At 42.7% G+C, this 20,213-nt stretch overlaps 1 protein-coding gene across 2 annotated transcripts in view; it reads right to left on the minus strand.

The window, feature by feature from the left end:
- LRFN5 (leucine rich repeat and fibronectin type III domain containing 5) overlaps positions 1–19,164 on the minus strand; it is a 183,669-nt gene extending 164,505 nt beyond the window's left edge. The window contains exon 1 of one of the 2 annotated variants that reach the window (XM_072116246.1): positions 19,143–19,164. The gene's annotated coding sequence lies outside the window, so the exon portion shown is untranslated. Of the gene's footprint in view, positions 1–17,121; positions 19,031–19,142 lie in introns of those variants that run through there. The other variant, XM_072116245.1, reaches the window with a different exon arrangement.
- Between the last annotated feature and the right edge of the window lie 1,049 nt (positions 19,165–20,213).

The raw sequence follows: 20,213 nt of genomic DNA on the forward strand, positions 1-20,213 counted from the left end.
CGTCCGCCTATGGGTTGTGTGGTATTCAAGTTCAGTCCCATTGTCTTCAAAAGTGTTAAGCTTCAAAAAGGTAGCACTCCAGCTTGAGAAAGGCTCTGACCACTGTAATTTTTTCCCTTTAACCCTGGAGTGCTGCTTTTTTTGTGCTTTTTTAAATTCATGAACTGTGTCCAGGTCCTGGATTGGCACCTGGGAAATGCTATTATTGTGTGTTGCTTGTTTCTTTTTGATTATACAGGTGGTCCCCTACTTAAGGACACCCAACTTACAGACGACCCCTAGTTACAGACGGACCCCAATGCCCACTATGACCTCTGGTGAAGCTCTCTGGATGTTGCTATAGTCCCAGACTGCAATGATGAGTTGTAAGGTTTCTGTAATGAAGCTTTATTGATAACCACCGGGGCAAAAAAAAACAAAAGTGAAAATTGTCTAGAACTACAATGATAAAATATACAGTTTTAACTTACAAACAAATTCAACTTAAGAACAAACCTAGGGACCCTATCTTGTGCATATCCCGGAGACTGCCTGTATATGTACGGTATTTGTATCCTGCATGTTTTTCCATTAGCTCATTATTAGGCATAACCATAATGTTGAGCATTAGATTCACAACTGCAGTTTTTTTTATATGAAAGACTATGGTTGTATCACGGTCACTATATATTGTACATCATCATAATACTTCCCTCTGTCTGCATCATCATTATCATCAGGGTTCTCATAAAAATTACAGTAATTCTGGTCAGCTTTCTCATCATCAGCTCAGTCACCATATATTACAATAGTCATCATTGTCATTCTGACTGTCATCTATATCTTTATCATCTTCATTGTCTTTATATATATATATATATATATACAGGCGGTCCCCTACTTAAGAACACCTGACTTACATATGACCCCTAGTTACAAACAGACCGCTTGATTTTGGTAATTTACTGTACTTTAGTCCTAGGCTACAATAAACAGCTATAACAGTTAGCAATGGTGCCTGTAATTAAGATTTATTGTTAATCCTGGTTCTTATGACAATCCAACATTTATAAAATCCAATTGTCACAGACACCCAAAAATTTTTGACTGGGGTTATAATAATAAAGTATACGGTTCCGACTTACATACAAACTCAACTTAAGAACAAACCTACAGAACCTATCTTGTATGTAACCTGGGGACTGCCTGTATATATATATATATATATATATATATATATTCATCATCCATGCCATACCAAAAGTCATTTTCCATATTACCATTTTTACTGCCAATACTGTGATCATCCAAGTTATCATCATCCTCGTTATTAATAAAGTCATAATGTCATGTCTGTCAATCATTATTAATGATACCATCACTGTTACCACATCCTAACAATAATAATCCTCACCATTCTAATATTTACCATCAACCTTTCCCCCATCTCTATCCATAGTTTCATCATTATTGGAAAATTTATAAAAAAATACCTCCCTGACATGTCCATCAGAATAGATCCGTGGATCAATATCTCATCTCAAGTTTCTAATTCTCAGAAAATATGATAATTTAGCTTTCAAGAAAGGCATCCAGGTCCCACTGGAACATGTACCAAGTACTGTACTCACCATAACAACCTCCTGCGGCAGAGAGTTCCATAGTCTCACTGCTCTTACAGTAAAGAATCCCTGCCTATGGCGATGCTAGAACTGCCTTCCTCTAGGTGTAGATGATGCTCCCTGGTACTTGTTACAGACCTGGGTGTAAAAAGATAATAAGAAAGATCTCTGCCTGTACAATTATTATGTAGGCATTAGGGCAGCACAGTGGCTGAGTGGGTAGCACTTCTGCCGTGCAGCGCTGGAGTCCTGGGTTCTAGTCCCACCCAGGTCAACACCTGAAAAGAGTTTGTATGTTCTCTCCATGTTTGCATGGGTTTCCTCTGGGTCCTCTGGCTTCCTCCCACACTCCAAAACATACTGGTAGGTTTTTTAGATTGTGAGCCCCATTGAGGCAGTTTGTCATGCTTTGTGCAGAGCTGTGTAATCTGTGTGCGCTATATAAATAAAGAATTATTATTATTATTATTCATCTGACTTACAGGAGGCTCCTAGCTACAGATTGACCTTTCTGCCCCCCTGGGACCTCTGGTAATGTTCTTGGGGTGACAGTAAATCACTCTTCTTCAGCCTCAGGTCTTAATGCTTCATTAAGATTTTAAAAGGAGTCTGCAATGACGCTTTATTGTTAATCCTTGCTCCCATGTTCCCATGATCATCATTGTCATTAGAGATTCCATCTACCACTAACATCTTCTTTATAAACAACCTACTTACTATATCATAAGACATCTCATAGTCCTCTAAAGAAGACCTTTCATCAATCAGCTCAAAGTGGATCTTCTTTCCTTCCTCACTTGTCTTGGAGAATAATAAGTGGGGCACATGAGAGGAACATTTTCATTTTTCAGCTTTGAAATAACCCTATAGGATGTGCTTATTGTCGTATATAGCGGGGATGGTGCACCATTTTTCACTCAGTGACAGCTTTTTTTTATTTTTAAATATATTTTCTGACTTGTATCTAGAACATAGAAGAAGAGGTCAGTACTCTCAAAGCCATTATTTGCCAGGGTCATGACCGGTGCAGATCATCCCGTAATGTGATGTACTAAGACACAGAATTTATAGAGAGGATTCAAAGTGAACAAATAAATCAATAAATAATCTGTTTATACAACACTCACTCAGCTCCGGCCTGGGGAGAGGTCCAAGACCTTAACCCTTAATACTGAGATTACCATTCACACCACAAACAAGAGATTCATTCACAACACACATCAAATGGAGAACATGTCTTGTTAAAGTGGAATTTACATGTCTTTAGTTAAAGAACACCTGTCATCCCTACTGATATGTCAGCTTTAGTAACTACTATGAAACATTCATTCTAGAGAATTTTCATATAACTCTCTGTTGTCATGTTCCTCTTTTATTCCTCATTGAAGTTTTTCCAGTAAACAAAGTGACAACTAGAATTTAGATTTAAAGGAAGGCAGAATTATCATCAAGAATACAATTATTTACTTATATAGACCAACCAAAAACCTCAATGACCCATTACCAGACATCATATACATAATAATGGAGCATTACAGTCCCCTGCATGTACATTGTAGGTTAAAGGATAAATTGGCAGGAGGGTGGAGTTTCTTCAAATAAGCACAAAACACAGAATACAGAATATACTAGGATGATATGGCAAGTCTTCATTATATGAGTGCTAGCAATGACATACAATATGTACTATAGCACAGGGTCATATAGCTCCATTATGCTTTTAGAGGGATAGATGTCCTTTCTTACCTTTTCTCTTGGCTGACATGCTCATATGTGTCGACAATTGCAGATCTTTAAGAGTTTTCTTATTCTCAAAGTGAAGTGTGGACACATCTGTAGATGCCAATATTAAGCTGGACCTTCCTGCCTTCGTCATTGGGGTATGCTGAGCCTCACAGCCACCAAAATTAGGTCTTATCAGTTCTCCCTGGCTGAATTATAGTCATCATTCTTTTTATAGTAAACTTTGTCTGTGTCATCATTGCTATTCCAAACACTGTTATAATCTACAAAGTTATAATGATCATCATACCTTGATGGTAATTATTGTCATCATCTATATCATCCTGAAAACCGTCCCTGGCAATGGTTATCTTTACAATCATTGGCCACCATGGTCAACTTTTCCATCATCCTCACTTTTGTTATCTTTGTAATTATTATCATTGGGATAATTTTGCTAAATTTGCTCATTATCATCATCGACATATCGTTGTCATAATTATCGCTGCTACCATCATTTTCATCACTATTATACTTTTCATATGTAGAGGGGGCCACTGTTATTTCTCCTTCAATGTGGACTTTTTTATCCACTTCCTTATTCATCACATTGCGCATTGGATTATTATTAGAGATGAGCGAACACTAAAATGCTCGGGTACTCGTTATTCGAGACGAACTTTTCCCGATGCTCGAGTGCTCGTCTCGAATAACGAACCCCATTGAAGTCAATGGGAGACTCGAGCATTTTTCAAGGGGACCAAGGCTCTGCACAGGGAAGCTTGGCCAAACACCTGGGAACCTCAGAAAAGGATGGAAACACCACGGAAATGGACAGGAAACAGCAGGGGCAGCATGCATGGATGCCTCTGAGGCTGCATAATCGCAACATTATGCCAAAATTATGGGCAACAGCATGGCCATGACAGAGTGACAGAATGAAGCTAGATAGCATCTAAAACATCCAATAATTGACACTGACACTATAGGGGACGGCATGCAGAGGCAGCGGCAGCAGGCTAGAGAGTGTCATGGCGACATACCCTAAATGGACTCAGGCTTCAAACCAATGGGTGGCAGAGAGGAACCAAAGGAGGTGAGCAAGAAGCGCTCAAATAATATTGGTACATGATAAAAGTTTGCCAGTATATTTTGTGGATTACACAGCAGGGTGGCGACAAAGTTAACATGGAAGCCATGAAAACAACCCAAAATTCTGCCTGACACAGCTCGTTTGATAAGGGGACCATGTATGGAGGCAGTGAACTAGTAGTAGATTAAAGGTGCTGCAGTTAAAACTATGTTAGTTGGATCTTGGCATGGAGCTGGCGCTCCGCTGCCAGGCGAGCTTTCGCCAATCCAAGCCCCTGTCTATAGGCTACTCCCCAAACAGCACTTCTAAGAACCTTTTGTATAAGATCAAGTGTAGTAGCGTTCTTATAAGTTTAGGATATGGCGGGTGAGGGGAATGTAAACAGCTGCGCAAGAAGCGCTGAAATAATATCGGTTAATCATAAATGTTTGCCAGTATATTTTGTGGATAACACAGCAGGGTGGCGACAAAGTTAACAACTTTGATGTGGAATCCATGAAAACAACCCAAATTTCTGCCTGACACACCTCGTTTGATAAGGGGAGGATGTATGGAGGCAGCTATATGGACGACTTTTGGAGGTAGCAATGGAGACAACGTGTGGAGGCTGCTATGGAGACAATTTAATTTGGATAGTGCCTGTATGTGGCAGTCCCAAAAAGTTTTCAAACCAGAGGAGCAGGTAGGTGTCCCTCCAGAAAAATGGAATAGATTGAGTGCCTGTATGTGGCAGTCCCAAAAATGTTTCAAACCAGAGGAGCAGGTAGGTGGCCCTCCAGTAAAATGGAATAGATTGAGTGCCTGTATGTGGCAGTCCCAAAAAGTTTTCAAACCAGAGGAGCAGGTAGGTGTCCCTCCAGAAAAATGGAATAGATTGAGTGCCTGTATGTGGCAGTCCCAAAAATGTTTCAAACCAGAGGAGCAGGTAGGTGGCCCTCCAGTAAAATGGAATAGATTGAGTGCCTGTATGTGGCAGTCCCAAAAATTTTTCAAACCAGAGGAGCAGGTAGGTGGCCCTCCAGTAAAATGGAATAGATTGAGTGCCTGTATGTGGCAGTCCCAAAAATTTTTTAAAACAGAGGACCGGGTAGGTGGCCCTCCAGAAAAATGGAATAGATTGAGTGCCTGTATGTGGCACTCACAAAAATTGTTTCAAACAGAGGACCGGGTAGGTGGCCCTCCAGAAAAATTAAATGCATAAAGTACTATAGCAAGAGCCAGTGGGCCCTGTCAAAAAATAGCCAGTTTCCTCTGCTTTACTGTACAAAGAGGAGGAGAAGGAGGAAAATGAGGAGGAGGAGGAGTGGATCAATTATTCAGGTTGAGCTTCCTTCACCTGGTGGAGATTGGAAATTCTGAGAAATCCAGCCTTTATTCATTTTAATAAGCGTCAGCCTGTCAGCGCTGTCAGTCGACAGGCGTGTACGCTTATCTGTGATGATGCCACCAGCTGCACTGAAAACCCGCTCGGACAAGACGCTAGCGGCAGGGCAGGCAAGAACCTCCAAGGCGTACAGCGCCAGTTCGTGCCACATGTCCAGCTTTGAAACCCAGTAGTTGTAGGGAGCTGTGTGATCATTTAGGACGATGGTATGGTCAGCTACGTACTCCCTCACCATCTTTCTGTAAAGATCAGCCCTACTCTGCCGAGACTGGGGACAGGTGACAGTGTCTTGCTGGGGTGACATAAAGCTGGCAAAAGCCTTGTAAAGCGTACCCTTGCCAGTGCTGGACAAGCTGCCTGCTCGCCTACTCTCCCTCGCTACTTGTCCCGCAGAACTACGCACTCTGCCGCTAGCGCTGTCAGAAGGGAAATACTGTTTCAGCTTGTGCACCAGGGCCTGCTGGTATTCATGCATTCTCACACTCCTTTCCTCTGCAGGGATGAGAGTGGAAAGATTTTGCTTGTACCATGGGTCCAGGAGAGTGAACACCCAGTAATCGGTGCTGGAATAAATTCTTTGAACGCGAGGGTCACGGGATAGGCAGCCTAGCATGAAATCTGCCATATGCGCCAGAGTACCAACGCGTAAGAATTCACTCCCCTCACTGGCCTGACTGTCCATTTCCTCCTCCTCCAACTCCTCCAACTCCTCTTCTTCTGCCCATACACGCTGAACAGTGAAGGACTCAACAATGGTCCCCTCTTGTGTCTCGCCAACATTCTCCTCCTCTTCCTCCTCATCCTCCTCCACCTCCACCTCCTCCGATATGCGCTGAGAAACAGACCTGAGGGTGCTTTGGCTATCAACAAGGGAATCTTCTTCCCCCGTCTCTTGTGACGAGCGCAAAGCTTCCGACTTCATGCTGATCAGAGAGTTTTTCAACAGGCCAAGCAGCGGGATGGTGAGGCTGATGATGGCGGCATCGCCACTGACCATCTGTGTTGACTCCTCAAAGTTACTCAGCACCTGACAGATATCAGACATCCACGTCCACTCCTCATTGTAGACTTGAGGAAGCTGACTGACCTGACTACCAGTTCTGGTGGAAGTTGACATCTGGCAGTCTACAATCGCTCTGCGCTGCTGGTAAACTCTGGATAACATGGTCAGTGTTGAATTCCACCTCGTGGGCACGTCGCACAACAGTCGGTGAGCGGGCAGTTGGAGGCGGCGCTGCGCTGCCCTGAGAGTGGCAGCATCTGGGCTGGACTTCCTGAAATGCGCACAGATGCGGCGCACCTTCGTGAGCAAATCAGACAGATTGGGGTATGTCTTGAGGAAACGCTGAACTATCAGATTTAACACATGGGCCAGGCATGGCACATGTGTCAGTCTGCCGAGTTGCAGAGCCGCCACCAGGTTACGGCCGTTGTCACACACAACCATGCCTGGCTTCAGGTTCAGCGGTGCCAGCCACAGATCAGTCTGCGCCATGATGCCCTGTAATAGCTCTTGGGCGGTGTGCCTTTTGTCGCCTAGGCTCAGCAGTTTGAGCACCGCCTGCTGTCGCTTAGCGACGGCACTGCTGCTGTGCCTAGAGCTACCGACTGATGGCGCCGTGCCCACGGATGGTAGTTCGGAGGAGGAGGTGGAGGAGGGGTGGGAGGAGGAGGAGGCATAGTAGGCCTGAAACACCTGGACCGAGGTAGGCCCCGCAATCCTCGGCGTCGGCAGTATATGACCAGCCCCAGGGTCAGACTCGGTCCCAGCCTCCACCAAGTTAACCCAATGTGCCGTCAGCGATATATAGTGGCCCTGCCCGGCAGCACTCGTCCACGTGTCCGTGGTCAGGTGGACCTTGTCAGAAACGGCGTTGGTCAGGGCACGGGTGATGTTGTCTGACACATGCTGGTGCAGGGCTGGGACGGCACATCGGGAAAAGTAGTGGCGGCTGGGGACCGAATACCGAGGGGCGGCCGCCGCCATGAGGTTGCGAAAGGCCTCGGTCTCTACTAGCCTATAGGGCAGCATCTCCAGGCTAAGCAATCTGGAGATGTGCACATTAAGGGCTTGGGCGTGCGGGTGGGTTGCACTATATTTGCGTTTCCGCTCCAGCGTCTGGGGTATGGAGAGCTGAACGCTGGTGGATGCTGTGGAGGATCGTGGAGGCGACGATGGGGTTTTGTGGCAGGGTCCTGGGCAGGGGGCTGACTATCAGCTGACACAGGGGAAGGAGCAGTGGTGTGCACGGCCGGAGGTGAACGGGCTTGTTGCCACTGAGTGGGGTGTTTAGCATTCATATGCCTGCGCATACTGGTGGTAGTTAAGCTAGTAGTGGTGGAACCCCTGCTGAGCCTGGTTTGGCAAATGTTGCACACCACAGTCCGTCGGTCATCCGGTGTTTCCTTAAAGAACCTCCAGACTTCTGAAGATCTAGCCCTCGCCGCAAGAGCCCTCACCACGGGAGCTTCACTAGTTGACACATTTGGCGCTGATGCACCAGCTCTGGCCCTGCCTCTCCGTCTGGCCCCACCACTGCCTCTTCCAACCTGTTCTGCTATAGGACTCTCCTCCGTCTCAGAAGCACTGTGTTCACCCGGCCTCTCAACCCAGCTTGGGTCTGTCACCTCATCATCCTCCGATCCCTCAGTCTGCTCCCCCCTCGGACTTCCTGCCCTGACAACAACTTCCCCACTGTCTGACAACCGTGTCTCCTCATCGTCGGACACCTCTTTACACACTTCCACTACGTCAAGAAGGTCATCATCACCCACAGACTGTGACTGGTGGAAAACCTGGGCATCGGAAAATTGCTCAGCAGCAACCGGACAAGTGGTTTGTGACTGTGGGAAGGGTCCAGAAAACAGTTCCTCAGAGTATGCCGGTTCAAATGCCAAATTTTCCTGGGAGGGGGCAGACTGGGGGGGAGGAGGCTGAGGTGCAGGAGCTGGAGGAGTGGCGATTTCGGTGACATGGGTGGACTGCGTGGAAGACTGACTGGTGGACAAATTGCTCGAAGCATTGTCAGCAATCCACGACATCACCTGTTCGCACTGTTCTGGCCTCAACAGTGCTCTACCACGAGTCCCAGTAACTTCAGACATGAACCTAGGGAGTGTAGCTCTGCGGCGTTCCCCTGCTCCCTCATAAGCAGGTGGTGTCTCACCCCGCCCAGGACCACGGCCTCTGACCCCTGCAGTAGTTGGACGCCCACGTCCCCGCCCTCGTCCTCTACCCCTAGCCCTCGGGTTAAACATTTTTAAAATGAGAGTTATAACTTTAATTTTTTTTTAACTTTTTTTTGTGTTTTTTGTTTTTTTTTTGTGTTTTTTGTTTTTTTTTGTGTTTTTTGTTTTTTTTTGTTTTTTTTGTTTTTTTTTTGTGTTTTTGAGTTTTTAAAACCAAACGATGCTATCCTATTGCTATGGCTATTTTCTAGCCAAGTATGAAAGCACACTACTATGCCAGATGAGATGACACTGAGTTATTAAACAAAATAAACGTAAAATAAAAAAGGACAAATGGCAGACTGTGCCTAATTGAAATCCAACCCCTACTAAATTTTCCCACTTCGGTCTTTGCTATGGATATGTGCGTCACTAAGCGCAAAACACAGCGGTCGCAAGTCTCACTACAAATTGCTCAGAATTGGCTAGTACATGCACTGCAGCAAGTACAGCCACCAGCAGATCAACCAGAAATCAAATATATAGAACGCTACTGTAGGCGTAAGTAAGCTGTTTGGATTCTCCTATGGCTATTTTCTAGCCAAGTATCAAAGCACACTACTATGCCAGATGAGATGACACTGAGTTAGTGCCTAATTGAAATCCAACCCCTACTAAATTTTCCCACTTCGGTCTTTGCTATGGATATGTGCGTCACTAAGCGCAAAACACAGCGGTCGCAAGTCTCACTACAAATTGCTCAGAATTGGCTAGTACATGCACTGCAGCAAGTACAGCCACCAGCAGATCAACCAGAAATCAAATATATAGAACGCTACTGTAGGCGTAAGTAAGCTGTTTGGATTCTCCTATGGCTATTTTCTAGCCAAGTATCAAAGCACACTACTATGCCAGATGAGATGACACTGAGTTAGTGCCTAATTGAAATCCAACCCCTACTAAATTTTCCCACTTCGGTCTTTGCTATGGATATGTGCGTCACTAAGCGCAGAACACAGCGGTCGCAAGTCTCACTACAAATTGCTCAGAATTGCCTAGTACATGCACTGCAGCAAGTACAGCCACCAGCAGATCAACCAGAAATCAAATATATAGAACGCTACTGTAGGCGTAAGTAAGCTGTTTGGATTCTCCTATGGCTATTTTCTAGCCAAGTATCAAAGCACACTACTATGCCAGATGAGATGACACTGAGTTATTAAACAAAATAAACGTAAAAAAAAAAGTTAATGGCAGACTGTGCCTAATTGAAATCAAACCCCTACTAAATTTTCCCACTTTGGTGTTTGAGGTGGATATGTGTGCCACTAAGAGCTAAACACAACGGTAGCAAGTCCCCCTGCTAATTCCTCACAAAATGGTACTAGATGCAAATAAAAAAAAAAAAGTAGAACGTTATTGTAGCCCTAAGAAGGGCTGTTGGGTTCTTGGAGAATCACTCCTGCCTAACAGTAAGCTAATAGAACACCCTAACGCTTTCCCTGACCAGCAGCAGCTCTCTCCCTAGCGGCATCCAGACACAGAATGATCCGAGCAGCGCGGGCAGCGGCTAGTCTATCCCAGGGTCACCTGATCTGGCCAGCCAACCACTGCTATCGACGTGTAAGGGTACCACGTCATGCTGGGTGGAGTGCAGAGTCTTCTGGCTTGTGATTGGCTCTGTTTCTGGCCGCCAAAAAGCAAAACGGCGGGAGCTGCCATTTTCTCGAGCGGGCGAAGTATTCGTCCGAGCAACGAGCAGTTTCGAGTACGCTAATGCTCGACCGAGCATCAAGCTCGGACGAGCATGTTCGCTCATCTCTAATTATTATCTATAAATATTGTGAAATGTCTAAGCAGGTAACGTTGTCCCAACCATCTCTATTTCCACGATTGGTGGCATACTGCATCACTGCTTATCAGCATTGGGATCATGTCTGTATAGAGTAAAGATCTGGACAACGTTTCTTCAATGTGTATGGGGTACCTTAAAGGGAACACGTCAAGAGGAACTAGAAATACGTCTATATTCAGGAAGATTCGCCATTATGCCAAAAATTTACGTTGGACACTGTGTTCAAATAACCTTCAAAGAATCAAGATTCAAAGTCTTGTTCTAGATCTATTGACCAGTGGAGAGTACACACAGTCAACTGAATAATGAAAACCAAAAAAACAAAACAAGGATGGGGCCTCAGGTTATAACGTCTGGTACAAGAAAATTTAGGCAAAATATCCCCTAAATAGGATGCTCATCTGGAAACCAGTCGATTATATTGCAAATAACCCCAGTGGCGCAACTTGACGCAGGTGGGCCCCAGTGCAAAGTCTGTGCCAGCCCCCCCCCCTCCCCGGCTATAATGTATGGTTCATAGTACTAGTCTTCTCATATGGGAAAGTCAGACCTTATGGGCCCCCAAAGCCTCTAGGGCCCAGTTGCGACCGCATCCTCTGCACCCCCTCAAGTTACGCCCCTAAATAACCCACTCAATCAGTGAAGTTGGCCCCAAATTCCCGTAATCTACTGGATTGTATATAGAAAGGTGAAGAGCTGTACAGGGGCAAAATATAGCTATACCCTTGGTCCTATATATTTTATCTATGTGTTTATTTAATGATTTTAAGCAATAAAGCGTTAACATTAGCTAGCTTTAAGGATAAGAATCCTTAGGTTTAAGGAATGTAGAAGCTGAAACAAAACCAAACACTTATGTCTCGGATGGCAAAGCATAAAGAAACATTAGCACTCCCAGGAAGGGTAGCAATCTCTCATTTCTACAATTCCCTCGTTTTTGTGAAATCTCCATTTATCTATAAAAAATCTTCTAAAAACACACACAAAAAGAGCAGAAAACTGAGCAGAGAGGATATTTTGCCTGAGATGAGTCAAGTTTGGAGTTTTCAGGGAGAGTGTCACTTCAGCCGTTCCTATATTCCGTTCCATAGTTTCTAAAGTTAACTCATCTCAGGCAAATATGATTTTCACATGAATTTGGATTATTTTTTTTATAGGTAAACAGGTGAGACTTCACATCCAAGAGGGAATTCTAGAAAGGACATTCCATAGCTTACCTGAGGATCTATCTGTTTAAAGGGATAAAATCTCGCTCCTTCAATAACATTTTTAGGCTTACGATTAATGTCTGCTGGGGAACTTCTATTGATTATGGAAACCAGAGTGAATTTATTTTTCCTAACTTTATATTCCAATTACTGAATTGGAGCTAATACTATTAGTATCACCTACATTGACAAGATAGCCAAAATGTAATGGATTGCTAGGCGATAAAACCAATGGTTGTAAGCCTATCCCAGGTTATTTGCTGAATGTGCTTGCTATTTACAAGTTGTAATACTATAGTAGATTACACCTTAATGGATTTGTGTCATCTTAACTGATTGCATACATCTTAAAGGCTCGTGGCATCACCCACCTCCACCCTTCCCGATAACATGTATTACATACACTTATCAGTTGCATATCTCCTGCCTGGAACATTAGGTTCGTGTAATTGAAGCTGGGTACTAATATATCATGTGAGCAGCATAAAACAAAAGCAAATTGTATCAACTTAGCATTTATGTCTCTGCTTCCAGCTTGACAAATATACCCATGTGCATTGGCAGGAAGGGAAGCTCAGTAATTATTAATATAGTATGCCTTACAATTTAATGTTACAGTATAAGATTGCCTGGAGCACAGAGCTGCCTATAATAATTGACTGAACAAATCAACACATGACATGACTCATAATCCCGTCGTATGGAGTTAGGGGCCCAGCACAGCCTTGTAAAACATCCTCAGCCTACTCCGACATGTTCCAGTTTAGAGCGGAGAGTTCACATGAAGGGATCATGTTAATTAACAAGCTAAATTAAAACCTAAAGATCTCATTTTCTCTCCATTCTTTCTCTATTGCCAACGGGCAATGCAAAACTTCCCAAATTGCCAATTGTGTCTTCAGCTTAATTATTGCTCAAAGGTAATGTTACCCAACACAAATGAAGTCATATTTGCATAATGTCTATAAAGTTATTCCTGAAATAGTGTCCGGAAAGCCTCTGTTGTATCTTTGAGGGAAATGCAAAAGATTAGGAAACCACTGTGCAGAGTGTAAGTAGTAGGGCAGGGGCAAAGCTTTACTCTAAGGACAGCACTTAGAATAAAGATAAAGGGGGAGATTTATCATCATGTTTCTGAGGTAAAACTGTTCTATTTTCCCATGGAAACCAATCAGAGCTCATCTTTCATTTTCCCACTGATGTTTATAAAATATAAGCTGAGCTGTGATTGGTTTCCATGGGCAACTAGAAAAATTTTACCTCAGAAACTTGATAAATCTCCCCCAAAAAGTCCATTGCAACTAATGAATCTACAAGATTATTATTGTTAACTAATGAAGCTACAAGATAAACCTAAACTTACAGGACATCATGTGCAGAAAATAAAAAGAGTTGTCTTATCCTGTCATCCCCTTTAATAAATAAGCCCCCACAACTAGTTATCAGCTGTATTTAGTGGGAGGAGTACATTTTGGTGCCCGGAAAGTAATATTGAATGCTGCCCTTACAAATGAATGTTGAGCATGTTATTTGTAGTAATATTAAGTACCCCAGAGTGAGAGCTGCTATATACAATACGTGGAGACCCCCATCTATTACTTCTCAACAACAATCTTAATGTAGCCCTTAAATACCTTTTTAATTGTGGTACAGCAGGGCAACAGTTTTTTTGTTCATTCATTAATGTTACAGGTTTATTTTGTTGATTCATTAATGTTACAGGTTTTTTTGTGGTGCAGGTTTGTTATTTGGGGTAGATACATCTCATTGAATATATTATACATTTTTTTCTTGAAGGAATAGAAAAAAAAGCAATTTATTCACTGTCTTTTCAGGCTATAATGGTCTTTTTCAGCCAAACCATCCTAATGGGACAACCACTGTTATGCCACCAATTCAAGTCTTCAGGAGAAGTAATGATTTCTATTATTAGGATTTTTTCAATATAATTCTGAATATGTACCAGCTGCTTTGGGATGGTTTAGTGCAATAATCCTATCTACCCAATGGCCTATCTGTTCCCTCATTGCTGTGTTTTTTCATCATTGATTGGATTTTCACAGACTGTTCTCATGAGCCTCCTTGATACTGTATCGGAGATTGGAACAGAAAGCTGATATTGGAGAGGCTGTTCTATGTCCTTGAGTTAAAACCGAATCAAAGTGTTTGTGTGGCTACCAATGAGCTACAGTTTTACCATAGGGGCATCTGTATGGTATTGCAATAATAAATTTAAACACCATGATACGACCTTATAGAGTTAACCTTCCTTACCTGCAGCACACAGAAATACTACAAGAAATACTGCAGACTTTATGGAATTGCCTTTTCCTTTTCATGTTATTGTAAGGTTAGGTTTTAATGATAAGTTTCTAGTTTAAAAATCTTCCGATTTAGAATTGTGTATAGATATAGCATTGTGAGTAGGAGGCTCTGTAAACCATGTGGAATCCACTCATACTAGTAGGGATAATGGGACCAAATTATTCTTTTTTACAAGACCAATGGTCATCAGACCTACAATGTAAGATAAGAAGATTTCATGATTGTGTTTTATTATTTCATTTTTATCACAAAGAAGGATGGTGACAGTGGGCAGGGTTTATATGGAAATCAAGATGGATGTAAAGGAAACTTCTACAAACCAATATTTTACTAAATGTGATGATTATAACACCTAGCAATCCATCTCTAATCTCTCTCCACTATCTATCTGTCTATCTATCTATCTATCTATCTATCTATCTATCTATTACCTGTCTTGTTCTATACAGCATTTTATCTTTTTTCTCATCTCATTTCTTTCTATGCGATTTCCTTTTCACTTCTTTTTCCCTACTCCCTTTGCTTTATCCTTTTATCTCTGTCTCCATCTGTCCTCTTCTCTATCCCATTCTCTCTCCCAGGTCCTCCCTTCTGCTTCTCTCTTTTCTGTATTCCCTTCTCTCCTTCTCTCACTTTCTCTCCCGCCTCCCTGCAGTTGTATGATGAGAATTCAGCAATCTGAATAAACTGCATGTACAGGAATCCTTTCAGAGGCGGGGGATGAGAAAAATAATGTCAGGCCGCTCTGATTCCATGTAAATCCCTGCTTTGAATGCAGCTACAGGGCACCCAAAATGGCGTGAGCTCATTTTGTAACAAATCTAAGGGATCACAGTGGAAAAAAAGCCAGATTATTGAGAGAGGGGGGTTGTAGGACTAAAACTCAACAGCCTTGTACATGTCATAAAGATGCCATTTAATTGGCATCTGTGAGTGATCCAGATTGCTTATCTACTGAGAATGGAAAGAACACATCCTATTTAGTTACATGAGGGAGTCACTCTGTCCCAATAGATATCTATCCTCAACACTATTCAGAATTAAATATATTCTATAATATTCTATTTAGTTATTTGAGGGAGTCACTCTGTCCTAATAGATATCTATCCTCAACTCTATTCAGAATGAAATATATTCTTTAATATTCTACTTAGTTATTTGAGGGAGTCGCTCTGTCCTAATAGATGTTTATCCTCAACTCTATTCAGAATGAAATATATTCTGTAATATTCCACATTATGTGACCGTTATTTGCAGAATGCTAGAATTGACTCAACTGAGCAATATAGATTATTCATGCAAGAACCATATGACATAGATATAATACACAGGCTACTTAATATTTACTCATAAATTAATAATATTTATTGTGTGCTTATTACAATATAACACTACAAGTCACATTCTGACAACTGCAGCCGGTACACTCCTATATAGAAGTTACTTATACACTATAATCCGAGCAAGGACTCTCAGGTTTTAAGGAGCTTCCATTAATTGAAAACATAAATAGATATATAAAATACATTATGTTTCAGAAAAGATTGGAATAAACAACACTAGTAACAAAACTACATCAAAAATGGTACTTTATTTAAGGGAAATGGATGGATTGCAATGTAAGTATTTTAAGGTAGTAATCAAAAGTATACTTTCTCCCTAAGCATAGTTTATTGTTTTGTAAACAGGCAGATAAGAGGTTAAAGCGGAGCCGTTGAAGAGAACCTTAAAAGTGGCCCACTGGCACCCCCAGCCTGCCAGCCTTGGAAACAGCACCTCCTTGTTCCATTCTTATCTAGCTGCCAACACATACCTTCATATAGAAATATGCGATATGAACAAATCACTAATAGAAAATTTAATAACGGACCTCACTACCAACAAAGGATGGGACATTGCCCACTCCCCCCAATCCAAATGTAAAATGGTACAAGGCCAAGGTAGCTGAGGAGCCTATGGTAAATATGTGACTGCTGTAAAACACCCAGACAAATAAAGCATAATGCATCTGAATTATTAACCTGTTCTTCTCCATAAACATGAAACATTGATGAGAGAGCATCTTGTAAGGATAGTGCATTATCGTCTTCACTTTATCCCCCTCCAAAAAGAAGAAGAAACCTCTGATCCTCCATTTCATATCTCGGAGTCATAAAATGGATTATTTGATGAGTCCAATCAACTGATTCCAAACCTGGTTCCAGAGATATGCACTAGTACTATGCAGCCCCCACTAAGCCATCTGCTTGTATTACATAACGAGAACAATCACATATGAATTCCATTAAAAGTCTCAGTAAGTGCTAGTTTATGGAGAAATACGATAGTCTTCAATGATCCCTATGTTCTGATACGATGAGTCTTTAGTAGTCTACAGCACACCACCACCCAAATCCTACCATAAGCCAATGCACCCCATCTATATGGCTGTCTAGCTTGTCTTCATATATCAGTAAAAAGACGAGCAAATTTCCACAGAGAAGATTTGAAGGTTGGATGGAGACACTTGGTTTCCAGCTGAAGTCCAGGAAGCTATGTAACTGATCTCCCATTCCAGGGATAGATTAAGTGCCCCTGTATAGATTTATTTTCCATTTAATAGAAATGATTCTGCTAGAACATCATACACAGCAACCCCTGGGTATTTCAGCTCACTCTAACAAATGCGAAAAAGCATTAATAAGTAAAGCAGTCTGCAATGCAGCTGAGCCATAAGACACCAGATCACAACACAATTTTATAGAAGGATTAAGCTTTGTGTTTACCTGTCGCCTCTGGAGTAAAGACGATTGCAGTCAGACTTTTTACCTGCAGATAAAATGATAACAGGGTGCCTCAGGGAGAATCTCACAGGCTGGCAAATTGTTTCCCGGTAACTTGTGTGCCCTTTGCCATTCCCCAGCATTGGCATTCTAGAATTCTACACTTGATTTTCACTAGAGGTAATCCAAATAGAATGCTCCATTAAAATAGATGACAGCAGGAGAAGGTGTGGGAATCAGAGCAGTAGCAAGGAGATTGTGTGGGTACAAACATCCCCGACACAGGCAGGCAGGCTGAGACCACCATGTGAATAGTATGCAGCCTGTTCACACATAGCAAGACACCTTCATCCTAAAATCCCACAAATTGCTCTGGATGACACATTATAATGCCCTTTAAAGCCCCGATAACAGTTTAGAAAGGCTCCAAGGGATCACCTTCCAGAAGTAAATCCAAAAGAGACAATTAACTTTTAGTAGTGCCTCTTGTAGACGGTAAACAGGTAAAAGGTTGGAGCTTTGACCTTGCAATGTACCTGATCCAGGTTATTCCTTAAAACCTAACGCAAGCATCCTTGCCAAACAACATAATGCCCGTACCCGGACAGCACCCACTGATACTAGCAGCCATTGGGTTTGTGCACTTGTAATCCAAAGGCTTCTTCTAATTAACAGCACCAGGATGCAATAAGAGGTTCAGGTTGCTGAATCAGAACCTCAAGTCTAATCCCAGGTTCGGATCCAAAAGGGTGGGGGCACTCCAAATTGCTGTTTAGTGTGTCACGGTAGATCCTTGCTCAGGGAGCTGATCCAGATCACTGCACAAGCTGCTCACAATGTGCTCGGTACGCTGTCCGAGGAGATCTAGATATGGTTCTGTTCTGGGTCACTGTCCATGGTGCTGGTAGAGATCTACACAAGGTATTGATATGGGGCACTGTGCATGATGGTGAAAGAGATCTATACAAGATAATGATCGGGGTCACTGTCCATGGTTCTGAAAGAGAACTACACAAGGTGCTGACCTGGCTGGTTGTCCATGGTGCTGAAAGAGAGCTATACAAGCTGCTGATTTGGGTCGCTGTCCATGGTGCTGAAGGTCACCAGCAGGTTCAATTCCTCCTCCTCCAGCCTGCTTTTTCAGCTGTACTCTCCTTCGAGGGCTTGGAAGCAGAATTTAGGGTTAAATATATAAGCATCAGACTCTAGATACTGATTTTCCTCCCGGATTTAGACAAAGATAGGGATCCACTTGTCATGAAGAAGCCCCTCTGCAATAGGCAGCTCCCTCCACCCCCTTCCTCGGTGAAATCGCTCACACATGCTGTGGACAGGGAAGTCAGTGTTACACACACGGCAGCCTCTGGTGTAGGATACAGGTCTGTGGCTCCCTCTCATCCAGCAGTGACAAAGCCATTCCTGCGCATTGAGGGAGCGCTTCACTCTGCATTAGACAAGCCTCCTCTGCAAGCTGAGCCAACGTCTCTGCAGTGAGAGCGATCAAGTGGCTGAGATAGGGAAGTCAGATGAGATCTCAGCAGGCAGGACTGCACAGCTGCACCTAGCACTTCCCCCAGTACAGCCTCCACGCTGAGTTAATCCTAAGAGTGATTGAAGGCCACAAACGTGTCTCCAGTCCCCGGGAGGAAAAAGGGGGGACCGTCTTCAGATGCTTCTTTGCCTCTTTAGGAGTCTAAGTGGATTATATAGTAATAGCACTGATACCATCTAGAACAATAAAGCAATCCATCTAAATAGGCGAGTCAATATGTAGAAGAGCTAAACGTGTCATTTTACTAGAAAAAACAATCTATGAGCTGACCCGGCAAATGTCCATAAACATGCACAGCCAGGGTTAATGGGGCTGACAATGCTCTGTAATTCTATAGATCTGGATGTTGCCTTTCTCCAGGCTGCTCCTATTCTATAGCATCATAGTAAATAAGGTTAGAAAAAGACATCAGTCCATCAAGTCCAACCTATTCAGGAGTAATATGCAGGACTTTTTCTGATTGGATCCTTACCTGTGCATGAGCCCTGCCTGGAAGAGTCCTCCATGTGTTATCTGCATAGAGATCAGGCTTTGCCTCGCACCCCTCCTCCTATAGGATGTGGTAGGAGCTGCTTGGACTTGGAGTGAGGAGACTCTGCTCTCCATCCAGAGTGGAAATATATTAACTACAGAAGAGGCTTCATTAACACTGCTGTGCATTATGGAGGCTTTATTTCACTCTACTCATTTCACTTCCAAGAACTTTGTTACCTGCTCCTTTGAACTGCATTAACTCTTCCCTTGCTGTTGGGCTCTTGGCAGGTCTTATTCAGATGGTAATGCTGATTTGAACTCTCTCTGGGATGTTTGTTCTACTGTGAGATGGGGTAGTAGTGCTGAGTTTGTCATCAAATCCAAAGTATTTACCCAGAAAATACTTTACTATGCTAATTCATATCAAATGTTACATAGATGCTTGTGATTTGGCTGAATAATAATATTGATTTGATGTGTATTAGTGTCATGTTATATAGATATAGTCATCTGGTTGCTGTATAGTGTATTGGTATTTTATGCGCAGAGAGTAACTTTCATTCTTTTCTATTGTGTGGTCCATTAACCTGAACTGTTTTTCTAGTAGTGTTGTGTCTTCTAGATTGGATCATTACAATATAAACTGAATGTATTTATGTTTTGAGTGCTATGTAATGGGCAGATCCATCTCCATTCTCCATGCACACCCACTGAGCATGTATGTTTGTACTTAAGTGGATTATTGGATAATATTTGCATTGATCATTCGCTGTGAGTTCTTGCGGGTAAGTGTCAAACTTCTTTCTGCATCCTTATTCAGCTTCACAGTTAATGTACTACAAACATAGAAAACTGGGCACATTAGCAATTCAGCTCTGCTACATCACAACTATATATTGATCCATTTTGCTTCTTCAGGACTAGGAGCATTGCCACAAAAAGCCTAAAACACTCAGTCATCTTAGTAATAACCTATTGGTCCTGCTGGACTCTGCTTTTCCATTTCAAGCCTTTGGTCATCTGCCATATTTCCAAAAGGTCACAAGTTGCCTTTTAACAGCAGAGAATT

The sequence above is a fragment of the Engystomops pustulosus genome, chromosome 7, assembly GCF_040894005.1.
Source record: "Engystomops pustulosus chromosome 7, aEngPut4.maternal, whole genome shotgun sequence".
NCBI classification, from domain to species: Eukaryota; Metazoa; Chordata; class Amphibia; order Anura; family Leptodactylidae; genus Engystomops; species Engystomops pustulosus.